Raw genomic sequence first — 13,261 nt, 5'->3', positions numbered from 1 at the left:
ATCAAGTAGACTCTTTGTCTTCATGGACAAGTTTACAGGAAAACTCAGGAGGTAAGAAAAAATATTTTGATTCTTGTGATACTGAAATTCACTGACTTTGACTGATACATGAAGTCTAGTAAATGAATTATTTCATTGCCCCTTTCTGACTGCCTACTAATTAATGGGATGATTGATACACATATTTAGACCAGGCCATGGCAGAGAACAATTGATTAAGCGGCATCCAACATTTTTTCAAAAACTACAGGATAAAAATTACTTAAAAAATTTATTTGGTATTATAATCTGGGAGGAACCAAACACCAGCATATTCTTCCTTATAGCCTCATCCTACTTCTTGCTGTTTCCTTTCTCTCATTAACACACTCTGCCTTTTAGTTGGGGGCCACCATTTCCCTTCTCTTTGATTCTGCATCTAGGAATTTTTAACTGTGAACACTGATATCAGGTCTTCTTTTAAAGAAAGCGGTTGAGAACAATTGTACATGACAATTTCATCTCTGTCATGTATAATTTGAACTTGAAATATTTAGGCACAGGCAAAACTAGTGTATGGTTGGTGCTGAATGAGTGATGCCGCATGTCTTACTTCAGGCTGCTATTTTAAAAAATACCATATGGACACAAACAACAGTGTGGGGAAGGCAGGAGGGGGTGGAAGTGAGGGGGAGGGGGTCAGTGGGAGAAAAAGGGGGACATCTGTAATAATTTCCACAACAAAGATAAAAAATATAAAACAAAACAAAAACAAAAAAAAAGTGCTATATACCAAGAGACTTATAAACAACAAATATATCTGTCACTGTTCTGGAGGATGGAAGTTTAAGAACAGGGTGCCAGCATCACTGAGCTGAGAGCCCTCTTTTGGACTGTAGATAGCTCTCTTCTCTTTGTATCCTCACATGGAGAGTGGAGAGAGGAAGCTAGTTGTGACTCTCATAAAGGCATTAATTCCATAATTGGTTACTCTACCTTCATAACCTCATCTAATCATAGTTTCCTTCCAAAGACCCCACCTCCTCATATATATCACACTGGGGAATGGAGTCTCAACATATGAATTTTTGTTGCACACTAACATTCAGTCCATAACACTGTAATTAGATCCCAGGATATTGTGGTTATGACAAGGTTGCATTAAAATATTTTTTATTGTCTACATTTATTTGAGAATAAAGAACACATTCCTTGATGCTACCTTCATTTTATGACACATAAATTCTGAATTTATTACTAATTAAATATTATAGTGCTTCTCTGCACTATATGATCAACAAGCAACTACCAAAGTCCACAGAATTTGTTCCATTTGTATTAACTATTGTGATGATTATAGTAACTACTAATTACTTTGTCCTTTCTAAAGGAATCATTTAATCCCTCTACAATAGTTGAAACTAAATTGTTAATATTCTCATTTCCAAAGAACCACTGCTAAGAGTTTATCAATAAAATAAATCTAATAAACAAATGACAAATCCAGGTTTCAACACCTACTATGTCAGATTGCAAACTCCACCTCCTCATCCACATTAGACCCCAGTGCAAACTGCATGTATTGAACCATCCCTTTTTTCCTGGGAAGCCCTGTTCTAACACATTTATGTTCATTTATTGACTCCTACCTCACTGATTACAAATTTGCTATTTTTATTTATTTGTCTTTCACCTCCCAATTTGTAGATGCATCGACCAAATAGCAAAGTACTTTGATTATATAATAAACAAGTGAAATTGTCAGTTGACAATTATTTCTGAGATCTTGAAAAGCAGTCAACAAAATTTTAGTAATAATTTTAAAAAATATGTAATTAGCAATAATTATAAAAATAACTACATTTAATATATCTCAGGTGGTTCACATATTTTTTCTCAGCTAATTCTCACCATAAATTTATGACATGCGTGGGAGACATGGTCCATGAGAATTACGGCCCCTGCACCAGAGAGTGATTTGAATTGAAAACATTTCAGTGACTTCTCTGTAGAAAACACTGCACTAGTGGTTCTTGTGGATTAAAAAGAGCAAATACATATGCTACTTACTTACATGAATGTGGAAAATGACTGGAAACATAAGAGGGCTTACACAAATGGGTAAAACATGAGGGATGGAGCAGAGCATCATCACTGCCATCAACATGGAGTCTAAAGAGTTCAGCACTTTGTCAGGACCTCGGTGAAACTGAGAGAGCAGCCACCACTCTCCCATGGTTAATACTCCCTTTGCTGCGCCTCAGCGGCCTGGAGTGGGTACCTGAACCCACTTAATGGGAGCTGCCAGCCCAGCCAGACCAACCTCGTGGTCCAGAACCTTGAAATTGGGCACAAAGTACACCTGGAGAACCTGGCCACTGCCTTCAGCTGGACCTGCTCCTGCGGGTAACTGTTCCTTCCTCGGAGAATGTTTTAGCCAGACCAGTTCACAGAAGTGTCATTTATTTAAGGATTGACGGCTGGAAATCAGAGTGAGCAGTGTTATGTGTTCAGATTCAGGATGGTTTCTACAGGGAAAAACAAATTCAGGAAGAGGGGAAACACATCTACAATCTGGACACCCATCTTTCTCTCTCTCTATGATTTTATTAAATTTTAATGGTCAATTTCTCTTTCAATGTAAAATAGTTGGAAAATATTGAAAAGCAGGTGTATCAAAACTCAGTTTTTAACTTTAATAAATAAAATATTTAATTTTATTTATGCCAAACCAGAATTTATTATAATTTCCTGGGCTTTATTGAAAGCAAATTTATCCATAATATTGTCAGAGTTATTTCTTTGTTTATCTAATTTGCAATTAAGAAAATTGCCATCTTAAATAATTTAATTTTGGCTTACTGAAACAGTTTTGAGAGGCAGTATATATATTTCTAATTTACATTTAATCTATTTCTCTCTCAGGTCCCTCATATACTTCCAAATTACAGGAGATGCTCTTCCTGTCCCACAGTTTGACAATATGATTTTCTGTTTGTTTATTTTATTTTATTTTTTGGTTGGCAACTATGGTAACCATCTTGTTGGCACATTTTTAGGGGGCTACCTCTTTCTATTTTGACAAAATCAAATTTTCTGAAAAGTGACCAAACATTTTTATTATGAAAGCTTCAATATCATAGGTAAGCAACCATGCCCTGTTTTAGCAACGCTGTGTGAAAGATGTCCAGGATGTTTAGCAAATAAGTACATCTCGGTTTATTCGGTGAGAAATATATAGGCTGAATGGGATTTATCAAAATTTAACTTTGCACTTTCCCCCCCTCACTCCCTCCCTGCCCCTGACTTGTATAATGCTCAGGCTTTTGTAATTGCAGGGCCAGATCTTGTCTTTAAATTTAAATTTTCTTATCAGAAATCTTTTTGTTATTAATTTTGATTTTTTAAAATATTGCATTAATATATTCCTTTTCCTCATTACTAAATCATTTGACACCCCGTTTTAGTTTGTATCTGAGGCAAGTTCCTAACTCACCTAATTCCCACAATGGACAGAGATTTTAAATGTAAAGTGCTATGCTTTTCCTTAGCTGAAAATTATGTTTGAAAATCAGAGACCATCCCCTTTCCCATCCTTCACTATTTTTTTTTTTTTTACAAATTATCTTTGTATAACATTGTTTTTCCTGTACCTTAAACATTATAACCAGAGGTGGTCTGAACTAAGTGAAGATGAGGGAAGAAATTATTTATATACTTTAATTATACATTTCACAGGGTAGCTTTGATCTGCCAAACAACTTACTAAGATTCAGGTTCTCCAGAGGAGCTTCAGGTGTGCTGTGCGAGTCAGCTTGTGTGCCGGGCACAGTCTTAACAGCGTGGCCCGGGCCTTGCTCCCTCAGAGTCCTGCAGACAACCCTCTGTCCTACAGCTCCCTTTTAGGAGTTTCTAATTTCCCCGACCTTTAAGCTTATAAACAACTGAGATATTGTCAAATAGTTAATTTGACTATGTCACACCCAAAATACAAAATTAGGTCAATATGCCCGGCCAGTGTGACTCAGTGGTTGAACGTCGACCCATGCAGAAGAGGCCACTGGTTTGATTCCTGGTCAGGGCACAGTCCCCAGTGGGAGGCATGCAGGAGGCGGCCAATCGATGTTCTCTCTCATTGATGTTTCCGTCTCTCTCTTCCTCTTCCTTTCTCTGTCTCTAAAGAAAAAAAATATCAATAAACAAAATTAGGTCAATATATGTGAAGTGCCATGGAAAGATTTTCAGTCTATATATTATATAAAAATATCCAACTGGATAGTGATACCTTTGGTGTAATTATATACAAGCATATCCAAAAACAAAAAATACATTTATCACGCAGAGATAGTTTGAGATGTCAATCCCCTCAACTTTAGTGGATAGAAGCCACCTTGAGGTCTCACTGTTCTCTGGACCATCTTGGTAGTTCTGGGGCACTGGAGCTCTTGGGGACTTTGGACAGTGTTACTTGCCAGGTCTGTGAGGTAACTTTAGCAAACTCAGGCCTTAAATTTGTATAAAGTACTTAGCCGTTTGTTCTAATCTTCAGAATCATGTTATTAGTGCATTTGAATATTCCCCAGTTAGTAGATGAGATTTGGGAGTTGAGTACTCAGTTTCCTATATTGAATATCATAACTCTTATCGCCATTGTTATTTTCATGGGTCTGTGGTGAGCAGAGAAGGTGGTTCTCACTCCAGCAGGTTCAGATCACGAGCAGTCCTTTGAAGACGTGCCGAGTCGGAGGCCATTCACGGGGAATCTGAGGCTCTGACCCTCCCCCCCCCAGCTCAGCCCTGCCTGCCAAGCAGTGAAAGAGGAACTGTGAGAAGAGTTTCCCTCTCTCAGGGAAAACAGCAAGTTCCTCAGGGTCCAGAAAGCTCCACCAGAACCACATCTGGAAGGCGAAATCTCTAGCTCTGGTCTTCCAGAAGCCACGATGCAGAGTGCAGGTTTCTGAGGTGAACCTGTGGTGGTTTCCAATAGACAGCTTTAGATCAACACCCCTCAGACTCCTCTCACCTTTCTGGTGGCTCTGTTTTAGGAGGTACTGGGTAGACCCTCTCTGCAACTAGCCCTCTCATTTCCCATTCATTTCCCAAATAGTTCTTGAATACCAACTAACTGCTAAGCAGCAAACGCGGACAATCAAGCAGTCAGTCCTTGTTCTGGAATAAGACAGATAATTAAGCTAGAAGTCACAACATAGACTGAAAAATAGGCCTGGGGAAGTAAAGGCTCTTTTCTCAACTGGAAATATCAAAGGACTCACCCTGGGAGACTCTTCACTCTTCATAGAAAGGACAGAGGAGTGGAGGGTGGGAAACCAATGTTTCTGAGTTTTGTGAAGAAAAGTTCTCTTCTGCCCAGCCAGTATGTCTCAGTGGCTGAGCGTTGACCCATGCACCAAGAGGTCACTGGTTCGATTCCTGGTCAGGGCACATGCCCAGGTTGTGGGCCCGATCCCCAGTTGGGGGCATGCAGGAGGCAGCCAATCGATGTTCTCTCTCATCGATGTTTCTCTCTCTCTCTCTCTCTCTCTCTTTCTCTCTCTCTAAAATCAATAAAGAAAAAAAATTTAAAAAAAGAAAGAGAAGTTCTGGTCTGATGGCCACTGTTTCCTCTGTGAAGTGGTATCAAGCACACATGTTGAGGATGGGGGGGCAGGGGACAGAAGTTTATCAAAATGAGAATGCTTGAAATAGATTAGTTGAGGACAAGAGGGTCAACCACGCAACAATGACATAAGAATCAAGAAGCAGGGAGCTACTTGACCAGTGTGGCTCAGCTGGTTGAACATCGTCCCATGCACCAAGAATCCGAAGTTCTATTCCTGGTCAGGGCACATGCCTGGATTGCCCGCTTGATCCCCAGTAGAGGGCATGCAGGAGGCAGCCAATGGATGTTTTTCCCTCACATTGATATTTCTATCTCTCTCTCCCTCCATGTCTCTCAAAAATCAATCAAAACATATTTTTTTAAAAGTAGGGAGCAGGCTACAATTATATACTTTGCAGATTTCTGTATTCTATTTACATCCCTCAATAAGATCAATGCTGTAAGGAAAGTTGCAAGCAAGTCAGAAACATTTTTCACCTGAAAGTAATGTGAACAGAAATATTTTTCCCCAAGACCTTTGCTATGCAAGATAATGTTTACTATATCAGGAGTTTTAATTAAAAAAAAAAAATGATCGTTTAAAGTATTACAGATGTCCCTCCTCCCACCCCCCATTGACACCCTCCTTTTCATTCCCACACCCCCTACCTTTACTTCACTGTTGTCTGTGTCCATTGGTTATGCATATATGCATATTAGTTCTTTGGTTTATCTCTTCCAAACCCCTCTCCACCCTCTATCCATCTAAGGTTTGTCAGTCTGTTACCTACTTCCTTGTCTCTGGCTCTATTTTGTTCGTCAGCTTCCTTTGTTCATTATATTCCACAAATGAGTGAAATCATGTGTTACTTTTGTTTCTCTAACTGGCTTATTTCACTTATCATAATACTCTCCTAGTCCCTCCATGTCATCTCAAAGGGTAAGAGATCTTACTATCTTACAGCTTCATAGTATTCTATTATATAAATGTACCACAGCTTTTTTTTATCCACTCATTTACTAATGGACACTTGGGCTGTTTTCAGATCTTAGCGATTGTTAATAGTGCTGCTATGATCATAGGGGTGCATAAATTATTTCTGATTGGTGTTTCAGGCTTCTTAGGATATATCCCTAGAAATGGGATCACTGGGTCAAATGGCAGTTCAATTTTTAATTTTTTGAGGAAACAGCATATTATTTTCCATTGTGGCTACACCAGTTTGCATTCCCACCAGCAGTGCACTAGAGTCCCCTTTTCTCCACATCCTCGCCAACACTTGTTTGATAATTTGTTGATGGCAGCCATTCTGGCAGGTGTGAGGTGATACCTCATAGTTTTAATTTGCATCTCTCTGATGATTAGAGATGTTGAGCATTTTTTCATATGTCTCCCAGCCATCTATATGTCCTGTTTGGAGAAGTGTCTATTCAGGTCTTCTGCCCATTTTTTAATGGACTTTTTGTCTTCCTTTTGTTAAGTTGTCTGAGTACTCTATAAATTTTGGAAATTAACCCCTTATCTGATTTATCATTGGCAAATATGTTCTCCCATACAGTGGCCTCCCTTTTCATTTTGTTTTTGGTTTCTTTTGTGGTGCGGAAGCTCTTTAGTTTGATATAGTCCCATTTATTAAGTTTTTCTTTTGTTTCTCTTGCCCTAGACAATTGTATCAATCTGCAATTTTGCTAGCTACAATTTCTCCTAGGATTTTTATGGTCTCACGACTTATATTTAAGTTTTTTATCCATTTTAAGTTTATTCTTGTGTATGGTGTAAGTTGGTGGTCTAGTTTCAGTTTTTTGCATGTAGCTGTCCAATTTCCCCAACACCATTTATCAAGGAGACTGTCTGTACTCCATTGTATGCTCTTGCCTCCTTTGTTGAATATTAATTGAGCGTACTTTCTTGAGTCAATCTCTGGGTTCTTTGTTCTGTTCCATTGATCTACATGTTTGTTTTTGTGCCAGTACCAGGCTGTTTTGATTATTATAGTGGCTTTGTGGTATATATAACCTGATATCCAGTATTGTGATCCTTCCAACTTTCTTCTTTTTCAAGATTGCTGTGGCTATTTGAGGTCTTTTTTGGTTCCATACAAACGTTAGTAGTTTTTGTTCTAGCTCTGTGAAGTATGACTATGGTATTTTAATAGAGGTTGCATTGCTATCAATCTCTCCCTTAAAATGCTCCAGCAGTTTTTTAATATATTTTATTGTTCCTATGTTGGCTGCATATATGTTTACCAGAGTTATATCCTCTTGTTTGATTGATCTTTTTAATATTATGTAGTGCCCTTCATTGTCTCTTGTTATGGCCTTCATTTTGAAGTCTATTTTATCAGATACGAGTATTGCTACCCCAACTTTTTTGTGTGTGTTTGTTTCCATTTGCATGGAAAACTTTTTTCCATCCCTTCACTTTCATCCTGTGTGTCTTTTGTTCGTGGTGGGTCTCTTGTAGACACCATATATATGGGTCATGTTTCCTTATCCATTCAGCTACCCTATGTCTTTTCATTGGAGTATTTAAGCTATTTACATTTAAGGTTATTATTGATAGATACTTATTTGTTGCCATTTTTGTTCTGTATACCTGTGTTCCTCTTTTTCTTTTTCTTATAACAGTCCCTTTAGCATTTCTTCTTCTTATAACAGTCCCTTTAGCATTTCTTACAATATTGGTTTGGTGGTAATAAACTCCTTTTGTCTTTTTTTGTGTTAACCTCTTTATTTCACCTTCAATTTTGAATCATACCCTTGCTTGATAGAATAGTCTTGGATTCAATCCCTTGCTTTTCATTTCTTTGTATATTTCATGCCATTCCCTTCTGGCGTGCAATGTTTCTATTGAGAAATCAGCTGACAGTCTAATGGGTGCTCCCTTGTAGGTAACTTTCTGTCTCTCTCTTTTTGCCTTTAAGATTCTTTCTTCAGCCCTGGCCGGTTTGGCTCAGTGGTTAGAGCGTTGGCCTGCGGTCCTGAGAGACCCGGGTTCGGTTCCCACTAAGGGCGCGTACCTCAGTTGCAGTTTGTCCCTGGCCCTGGTCGGTTGTGCGGGTGGCAGCCACTCGATGTGTTCCTTTCACATCGATGTTTCTCTCTCTCTCTGTTCCTCTCTCTCCCTCCCACTCTACCTGAACAAAAAATGGAAAAATGTCCTCGGGTGAGGATAAAAAAAATAAAAAAAAAAAAAAGATTCTTTCTTCATCTTTAACTTTTGCCATTTTAATTATTATATGTCTAGATGTGGGTCTTTTGGGGTTTATCTTGAGTGGGACTCTCTGTTTTTCCTATACTTGTGTGATGTTTTCCTTCATCAGGGTAGAGAAGTTTTATGTCATTATTTCTTCAAACAGGTTCTCTATTCCTTTTCCCAATTCTTCTCCTTCTGTTACTCTTATTATGTGAATGTTGTTATGCTTCATATTGTCTTAAAGCTCCCTTAAACTATTCTCCTGCTTTTAAAATTTTTTCCCATTTGCTGCTCTAATTGGGTGTTTTTTTTCTACCTGTCTTCTATCTTGCTAATTTGGTCCCCAGCTTCTTCTAATCTACTATTGAATCCTTCCAAGGTGTTCCTTATTTCAGATATGTCATTCTTTTTTTTTTTTTTAATACTGACTTGAGGATATTTTTCTATTTATCTTCAGATAAAGTGGGAGGAAGGGGGAGAGAGAGAGAGAGAAACAGAAACATTGATGTGAGAGAGACACGTCAATTGGTCGCCTCCCACACTATACTAACCAAGGCCAGGGACCAAACCACAACCGAGGTACATGCCCTTGACCAAAAATGAACCTGTGACCCTTTGGTTCAAGGGCCAATGCTCCAACCACTGAGCCAAACCAGTCAGGGCCAGCTATGTCATTCTTTATTTCCACTTGATTCTTGTTAATAGCTTCTTTCTTTTTTTTCAAGCTCCTGCTGAGTTCTTTATAGTTCTCATTGAGTTGCTTATAATTCTCACTAAGTTGTTTGAGCACCCTTACTACCATTACTTTGAATTATTTATCTGAAAAACTGATTGCCTCCATTTCATTTAGTTCCTTTTCTGGTAATTCCTCCTTTTCTTTCATTTGGGAGTTCTTTGTCTCACCATTTTCATGGTTTGGTAGCTTGGGGCATATTAATCATACTGGCAGGTTGGTGTGTCCAGGGGCATCAGGTCAAGTGGGGCCAGATTTTGGGTTCAGTCCAGTAATCCATGGGTGCTGGCAGCTTTCTGCAGCATCTGCAGTGGTGGGACAAGTGGCTGTTGTGGGGGCTGTGGGGTCAGCAGCTCTGTTTGTGTGTGTGACCTCAGGGCTGGCACCTCTCATCTACTATGGGCGCAGGAGGATTGATGGATAGCAGTTCATGTTTGTCTGTCACTGTAGGGTCTGCGAGGGTGCTCAGGTCCAGCTGGTGTGCTGCTGGGGTGTGTAGGTCCTGAGGCACCATGGCTGCCTGGCAGGGCTTGGCTCCCGATCTGCCACTGCTGCTGTTGCCTGGGGTGGTGCTCAGCTCCTGAGCCTCTACTGCTGCTGCTAGAGGTGGGTGTGGTGCCGGATTTTTAGTGTCAAAGTTGAAAAGCTAACTGTTCCTAACAGTTCTTTGAGAGATCATTTAGGGGCACTGATAGAGCTGGGCATTCAAAATTATTCACTGGGTAAAAAGAGTATTATTAAGTATATTAAGAAATGTGCTACAGTTCTGAGGGTGTAATGGCAGAAACTCTAGGGGGACTGGAAGCTCATATTAAGTTTGGAATACATAACTACCGTTTGCTATAGCTGAAAACTTTGAGGAAAAAGTCCTATTTATAAAAATTCTTAAGCCCTGGCCGGTTTGGCTCAGCGGTTGGAGCATAGGCCTGAAGACCAGAGAGTCCTGGGTTCAGTTCCCGCTAGGGGCACGTACCAAAAATAAAATAAACAAAAAAATAAAAATAAATAAATAAATAAATAAATAAAAATAAATTTGTAAGCATTATTACCTAAAAATATTTTGTTAATACAGTCTAATGTAAATTTCACTTACTTAAGGGGTTTAGATATGAAAATATTTGAAGAGCCAATAAAAATATTGTAGAGAGAAAACACACTTTTAAAAAATTGAGGTTAAGAACTATGAGGCATTTCTTTTGGCCATAAACATGCAGCTTACCATCTTTTATTGAAACACAAATGCTTGGATTTCTGGAGCTTCATGGATCATGGCAGAAAGCAAGTTTGTATAAAATTTTTGCAATATGTCAATGACTTACTTAAAAACTTTAAAGGGCAGTTTGCTTTTATTTTTAAGCTTCATATCTTGTTAATGGTGCTCATTAAGCTAAGATTGACAAGCTGGTGATGAGCAGATGGGGAAAGAGTTTTCAAATCCACAGGATATCATGATAAAGAGTCTTAACTTACTCATTTGGTTAGAAGTCAAATTAGGTTTGTGGATTAGAACCCAATGGCAAAAAGAGCCCACCTGTGCTGAATGGCACACCAGAGTGCAGAAACTGAAGCAGCATTTACTATGTGGAGGTGTCTACATATCACTCAGTGATGACAAAGTCACACAGCTGGTCAGGTACTGAGGAGGGTGCCCACTCACCAGCACCAGGGCAAGACTCCTGGGCACGGCTGATCCCAGCTCTGGAATCAGAAGCAATGTCAGTGCCTTTCACCTCTGCTGCTTTCAAGTCTCTAAGCAGTTTTGAGGAGGACAGTCTTTTTCTAGGATCAGTCCTCAGAAAGAAGTCTTTGGAAAGGGAAGAAGTTAGACTAGGTCATGGTGCATACCAACAATGAGAACAATGGCAATAGTTGCCTACAACTTTGGATTGAACACAAAGATGGACAACAAGGGGCAGTGTCCTGCCAAGGAATCCACTTTACTTCTTCTGGGACTGGTTTTTAGACATGGTAAGAATTTACTTCAGTACTTTCTGGGCATAGTCATCCATCTGGCCCTGCAGAGCATATAGAAGACGCATCCTGTAAACTGATGTGACCTCCTGGTGTTGTTCCTTGTATTCAGCCAGCTGGGTCAGGAGCTGCTCAACCTGCGGCTGCAGCCTGTCCAGCTGCTAATTCTGCTGAGTTGGAGGAGCTTGCTGAGTAGGAAATATGTGAGAGGCTGCTCAGGGCCCTCCTTCAACTTGGTGACTTCCTTCAACATCTCATTTATCTTCCTGTTTTATCCTCCTCCAGTTTTGAAGAGCTCTCCAAGTATCTCTTTATTTCTGCAAGCTCTTCCTAAGCATGCTGGAATTTTTGCAGAAGTTTATTTATTTCTTACTCTTTGGATTTCAAGAATGTCTGAATAGTTTCCTTTTCCCTTTTCATTTGTGAAACCTCACTTCTAATCTGGGCAACCTCTGACTGGGCCTTCTCTTTCTCTTTTATGGTTTTGACCTGTAATTTATTTTGTAATTCCTTATTGTGTAAAGTAAGAGATGCAACTTTTGCTTGTAATAGGACAAGAGTATCTGGTTTGTCAGCTTCAGACGTGATATCCAATAAGCTATCAGCACCTGTAGTACTGTCATTCTGTCTGTCTTTGTTTTCTCATATGGAACTGATCTCAGCCTGCTTGCAGGGTGGTTCAGAATAAAATGCTGATTCCTTTCTCAAAATTGATGAAGTTATTGATCTTGAGGAAGACACATCACTTAACTGCTTTGGTTTTGTTGTTGTCTTTAAATCAGCATCCTGAGAGATTTTTGATAACAGAAGGCTTTGAATTCATACATTTTCTTAGAGTTTGGAATAATGTAAGGTTTTGTGTCCAAGAGAATCTACAAGGGTTAGGTCTGCACCCTTTTTAATTAAGGCTTCCACAACATTAAAGCTGCTGATCTCACAAGCCATCATCAGAATAGTTCTTCCATTTTTGTCCCTGGAATTTACATCTGCTCCATGACCCAGAAGAAAGCAATATACCTCACTGTGGCCATTTTGCACTGCAAGAAGTAGTGGTGTATTTCTATCCAAATTCTTGAGGTTTACGGGGCTTTTGGGCTTCAAAGAACCTGCACAGCTTGGCGGTTCCACTGCATAATGTAAAGCTGTTTTCCCAGAACTGTAAATACTTTCAACTGGGCATTTAGACTGAAGGAGCTTCTTGATATACTCAGGTTGGCTGTTCTTGGCTGTGAGGTGCAAAACACAGTGTCCAGCAGTATCTTGGGCTGTCACATCCATGCCATGTATAACCATAACCCTGAGGCATTCCAAGTGTCCTTTTGTAGCAGCAAGGTGAAAGTGGTCTTGCCCTCGCTGTCCTGTTTGATGGCACTGGCCCCCTTCTTGCCCAGTAGCGAGGCCATCTTCTCTGAGTCTCCATTCTCCAAAGCCTGTAGCAGCCGGTCATCATGCTTGTTTCACTCATTGGTGTTGCTCTTCCTGAACTTCGCTTTCAAGCTCTTCATGTTCAGTACATTCATCCTTCCAAAGCTCTAGTGTTCAACACCAGATCCAGGTGGCAGTAGTGGCTCCTGGGCCTGCTCAACTTTCTGCACCTCGATCCCTCCTCCTCTGCTGCTGCTGGGGGTTCAGTGAACTCCAGGGCTCACTGGCTGGACTGGCAGGGCTGAGGCAATGGCAGCACCACCACGTGGCTGCCTGGAACTGGCCCTGCTGGCCCATGGGTCTTCTTTTTAGCAGTCATTCCACTACTCCTTTAATGGTATCAACCCTAATACCACAT

General features: G+C 39.9%; 1 pseudogene; it reads right to left on the bottom strand.

Moving 5' to 3' along the window:
- Positions 1 to 11,847: 11,847 nt before the first annotated feature.
- On the bottom strand, positions 11,848 to 12,995 carry LOC118629331 (annotated as a pseudogene).
- Positions 12,996 to 13,261: the final 266 nt, after the last annotated feature.

The sequence above is a fragment of the Molossus molossus genome, unplaced genomic scaffold (assembly GCF_014108415.1).
Source record: "Molossus molossus isolate mMolMol1 unplaced genomic scaffold, mMolMol1.p scaffold_m16_p_14, whole genome shotgun sequence".
In the NCBI taxonomy this organism is placed as follows: Eukaryota; Metazoa; Chordata; class Mammalia; order Chiroptera; family Molossidae; genus Molossus; species Molossus molossus.
Note: the sequence above shows the minus strand (reverse complement) of the source record. Positions and strands in the feature narration are given on the sequence as shown.